This window comes from Felis catus, chromosome D1, assembly GCF_018350175.1.
Source record: "Felis catus isolate Fca126 chromosome D1, F.catus_Fca126_mat1.0, whole genome shotgun sequence".
Lineage (NCBI taxonomy): Eukaryota > Metazoa > Chordata > Mammalia > Carnivora > Felidae > Felis > Felis catus.
Window position 1 is genome coordinate 36,752,552 of NC_058377.1, and position 5,491 is coordinate 36,758,042.

A 5,491-nucleotide genomic window follows, 5' to 3' on the forward strand; every position below is an offset into this window, starting at 1 on the left:
GGTAATATTTCAGACAGAACTAAAGAGCCCCAAAAGGAAGACAATTGTAAAGAGGAGGTCTCAGAATTCTACATTCTTTTGGCAAGAAATCTAGTCTTTAGTTTCCATATATACAGCTTTGCTTCCATTCTTTATACTTCTTTCCATCTGATACCACAAAAATAATTATTTCTTATATGAGCCATCCTGCATGCTCCCAATATAATCTACACACAAGTCTGTGTCTTCCCAATTTTTACCCCATCTCCCAACTCCTCCCCAACTTTTGAAAACTTTCCACTGTAGTACTGGAATTTACAGGGACTAATCAGCATAATGTCACATTGTCTCAACATTTCAGAATGTTCCCTTCTTCTAGCTCTAATAGAAGCTTGATCTTCCTCTGATGATACTACCTTTGCTGCAATCTACACAAGTAGTAAATGCTTTCTCTATAATACCCTCAAAAAATAAAGTGATTGTCCTTCTAGTTGTTGACATTTTCATTATTTTTTCCTGAAAATATCAGAAATTATTTATCAATAGATTATCCCCTACTACCCATATTTATTGAAACCATCCAAAGAACTTAGATCATCTTGTTTGTCTTTGAAACATTCAGTTACTGAATTTTTGTCATTATCTTCAAAATATCTGTCATGGTTTGGGGTGATTTCACTATCCACATAGATTATCATAGCACCACTGTTGACTATTCAAGTAATTGTCATCTCCACTTCCATTTATGTTGATTTTAGTTATTTCAACCATTCCCTTCCTAGGCATACCCTAGATCCAGTCATTAATCTCAGTTTCAAATATCCTACTCTCTAATGCCTCATATATCCAGCTCATACACTCTAGAACACTACTAGCATCAACAATCTATTCATATTTATCAATTTTATTTACTTTCAATCCCATAATGTCCTCTTTTTCCTTATCCTAGATAAGTCCCACCATCCAATCAAAATAATTACTTTTATATTAAATTTCTTTTTCCCACTTTTGTTTAATGTCTTTAACCTTTTAAATTTAACATTTTGCCAATTTTGATTCTGTATTTGTATAACTGGATGGGAAACACACACACAATCCCTTGTATCATGATAAATTTATGAGATCAAACTCCCAAGTATTGCCATAAAATCTTTCCTTAGGTTGGCCACTCACTCTCCTGGATGACTATTTCAAGTTTTCTCATTTTCCTGTAAATCTTCATGCCTTCTGTTTAGTTTTCATTCTAATATTACTTCCCTCTCATTGAGAATAAAGCAAACATTAAAAATGCTCACCCTATATCAATGCATCTATCTACCTTTCCTTCTTTCCATTACTGTAGGCATACTCTGTGCATATAAATGCCAATCCTTCCATTTTGTACTAAATCTCATTGCCACATGCCTATCCAAGAACTATATACTAGTTGAACACTCTCCTTCTTGCTTCATTCAAGATTATCTAAATCATTACTAACAGCATATATTATTCTGCTGACACATATATGATACATATACATATAATTTATACATATTATTTCTCCCATTAAAAGTGAACTTTCTAATGGCACCTACTCTCCCCTTCATCTGCTACATACTTTTATTTTCCTTTTTGGAGCAAAATTCCTTGATGAAATTTTTCATACTAGTTGCCTAAAATTCTGTCTACATATACTCTATTGAATTCATACCAAGGACTTTGCTCCTAAATTTTTATTGAAATTAATTCTATTAATTCATTATCCAGTCCTCATCTTACTTGATCTATCAGTAGACATTTGGCATAGGTATGCATCTTTCTTCCTTTAAGCATGGCCTTCACTTAGATTTCAAGACAATACTCTGTCTTGTATTAATTCTTTCTGGTTAATTCATTATTGTGATAGGCAGGATAATATGGGGTTCTCTAAAAGATTTCCATATCTCAATTCCCAGAAGTTGTGAATATATTTGCCTTACATGGAAAAGGGGACTTTATAGATATAATTAAATTTAGGATCTTGGGATGGGCATATATATTATCCTGGATTATCTAGATGGGCTCAGTGTAATTGAGTTCTCCTAAGAGGAGGAGACTGGAAGAACAGATTAGAAAAAAAGATATGATGGCAGACACACAGGTCAGAGTAATAGGATTGCTGGCTTTCAAAATGGAGGAAAGGGCCATGAAATAATCCAAGTGGCCTCTAGAAGCTGGGAAAGACAACTAATTCTCCCCTGGATGGTCCAGAAGGAATGCAATCCTCACATTTTTATTTTAACCAGTGAAACCTATTTTTGGCTTCTGATTTTTGGGACTCTAAGAAAATTAATTTGTTGTTTGAACCACTACGTTTGTGGTATCTCGGTATAGCAGCAATAGAAAACTAATACAGGCATACTCGCCTTCGTTGGTCTCTTCTTTTCTTAACTGTATTCCAGGCATCAGTTCTTAATTTCTCTTTCCTTTTCTTCATTTCCTCTCTGCTCCCCTTTACTTTCCATCTCTTGCTTTTCTTCTCCCTTTTCTTGTCCTCTTTATCTTCTTGATGATGTCTTTCAGATTCATAGCTTTGAAAAATATCTAAATAGTAATGATCCCTAAACGTTTATTTCCAGGCAGAATGTCACCCTTATTCTCCAGAGTTCACTAATTATCATCTCCTCTTAGAGCTAACGAACATCTTGAAAACCACAAATTCATTTTTTTTTAAAAACAAAACTCATCCCTTACCACACACACACACACACACACACACACACACACACACCATAATAATTTTCCTGTGTTCATTAATTACACTTCTATTCTTTCAGTTCCTCAGTCCAAAAAATTTGTAGTCATCCCTAAGTCTTTTTTTCCCTCAAACCTCACATCCAACTCATTAGGAAATACTGTTTGCTCTACTTTTAAGATATATCTAAAATTACACCACTTTTCACCAGCTACATTGCTACTATCTTCACCCAATTTACCATTTGTTTCATCCAGATTATTGCAAAAGCATTCTACCTTGATCCTCCTGTGAATGCCCTTCCTTACCTATAGTCTAACTTCAGCATGTAGCCAGAGTAATCCTATGAAAACAAGCTTCTGTATGGCTTGCTCTTGTTCAAAGCAAACACTAATGTCTTCACAATGATGGACATATCTTAGTATGTGACTTCCTAATTGCTTTTTAGATGTCGTCATCTTCTACTCATTTATTTGCTTTTTTATTAATTATTGAAAAATTGGAACCTTTACTGTTTCATGCTCACTGGAGGACTGGTGCTGCATAAGAATATTCTCTCAGAATGCTCTTCTATCAAACATCTGCATGGCTCACTCCTTTACCTCCAGTAGGTCTTTGTTCAGGTATCTATTTGCTCAGTGAGGACTTTCCTTGCCACCTTTGTTTATGTCATAATGTTTTCAAATTGTCACTCCCTATCTACCAGGCCTGTTTTATTTTCCCCAGTAGCTCTTACCACCATCTCATATACCATATAGTTTGCTTGTATATTTGTTTTTTGTCTACTGCTATCCAGGATGCAAGCTCCATTAAACTAGAGATTTGTTTCACTTACTGCTATATCCTTGGTATAAAGAACAATGACTAGAATGTACTAAGGGCTTGATAAATAATATTGGTGACATTTAAATAAATATACATTCTCCATATAGGCCTTAGAGGGCAGATATAATGAGAATAAGATCAAGAATTAGGTTCCTTTACAGATCAATTTCATAACTTAAGGTAATTAATACATTTATTTATTCATTTTTATTCAGGAAGCATTTATTCCTTGTTTATTATGATCAGGTTATTCTTACAAGCATAAGATATACAACAAAGAAGAAGATTCAGTCTGGACTTTGAAAGATTTTTCTCAGCTAGGGAAAAAAATCACAAAATGAAGATACAGGGAAGACTATGGCAAGACCCACAATAAAAACAAAAGTGAGGAAGCTTTATGTGTATAGTATGATGATTTATAGAAACATATATTTTAATCATGACAATTACAGAAAAATAATGTTGAACATTTCTACTCTCTGACCTCTGTTCAATCAATCTTTAAGCTATGGGTTATATTTACTCTCTACACCTTCCCAAGTAAGTCACTTGGATAATATATTAATTACTATCAGCTCCAGAAAAATTAGGTTTCTCATGATCTTAACATGTGCAAGGCATGCCATTTCATTTACATTTAGCCAGGATGCAGGTCAATCTTATTCCCTACAAAAAAGCAAGATATGTCAAACAGTATACAACATAATTATACTGCTAGGTCTTTTTTCTCCAAATAGATTAAATCACTTCCACATAATATTTTTTGATGCTCTCCTAAGATAGATAAAGGCTGCTAGCATCATAGATTTATCTTTTCTTAGACTCACCAGGGCCAAAAATAATACTGCTAACTTAGGCCATCCTTCTTGTAAATATTCATCATCATGCCACAAGTTAGATCCAGAGACAGAGAGTAGATGGACCAGGACCAATTCATCACTTTTACTTGAAGGAGCATATATCCTGTGGACTGCAAGTAGCAGCATTTTATTTAGATATGGAGGTTGGCATTAATATTATTGAACCTCTCGGTATTATCGGGAGCATAATTTAATGTGGTTTATGTAGATTTCCTTTATGGTTTTTATGCCCCAAACCTCTAAATATCGCATAAAATATATGGATAATAGGAAAATATGCATTCATTAAGTTAATAGTGAAAGCCTGTAATTGCCATAAAAGCAAATCAGTTAGATTAAATGGTTACAATATAGTCATATAGAAAATTAATTCCAACAGTGATAATCACTATTATCTGAAATCCGTCATTAGCAGAGAGGCATGTTGGAAAATTAAAAAAAAAAAAAAAAAACAACTGTGCACATGCTCATAGTCTTTTTTTATTTTCACCTCCATTACCTTAGTCCATGTTTAATGTGCTTCATCTCCCAGAGTGAAAGAATTGTCATATTTCCTATTATTACGTAAGTAGACAAAATAGGACAAAAAATATCTTGTTTTAGCCTATATTGTAGAAACTGCATTGCGTTAGGAAACTGACTCAGGTATTGTTTCCATCTCTGTCATTTACTAGCTCTGTGATCTCAGGAAAGTAATTAAATTTGGTGGATATTTTATTTCACTAACTGGAAAATGGGACTACATATATCTGTCCTGCCCACCTTAAAAAATGATAAAAATTTGATGAAATAGTGTATTTGCAATTTTTGTTTTTACAACCATAAAACTACTGAGATGTAAAGCATTTTTATTGCATTATTTTAAACTTCATTATTAATTGCATTACTTTTCAATGAATAAAACACAGCTTAAAACCATATCACCAAAAACCAATTTAGCAAATACTTCTAATTCAGGGTCCTATCTGAGGACTCTCAATAAATCAAGTGCTTATAGCCTAATAGTTACCACAATTACTTCTTGATTTTGACCCTTCATTAAGAATACTACTTTAATTTTGACTTTTAATACTTGAATTTCTGTTCTTAGTTTTCTAATCCTCTTTCTGATGAT

The 5,491-nt window shown here is 33.3% G+C and overlaps 1 long non-coding RNA gene across 1 annotated transcript; it reads right to left on the reverse strand.

Annotated features, from left to right (window-relative positions):
* Positions 1-2,099: 2,099 nt before the first annotated feature.
* On the reverse strand, positions 2,100-4,233 carry LOC123380437. The gene is made up of 2 exons (XR_006586183.1): positions 3,001-4,233; positions 2,100-2,541 (listed from the first exon to the last, which is right to left on the reverse strand). It is a non-coding gene; the product is annotated as an uncharacterized LOC123380437 (long non-coding RNA).
* Between the last annotated feature and the right edge of the window lie 1,258 nt (positions 4,234-5,491).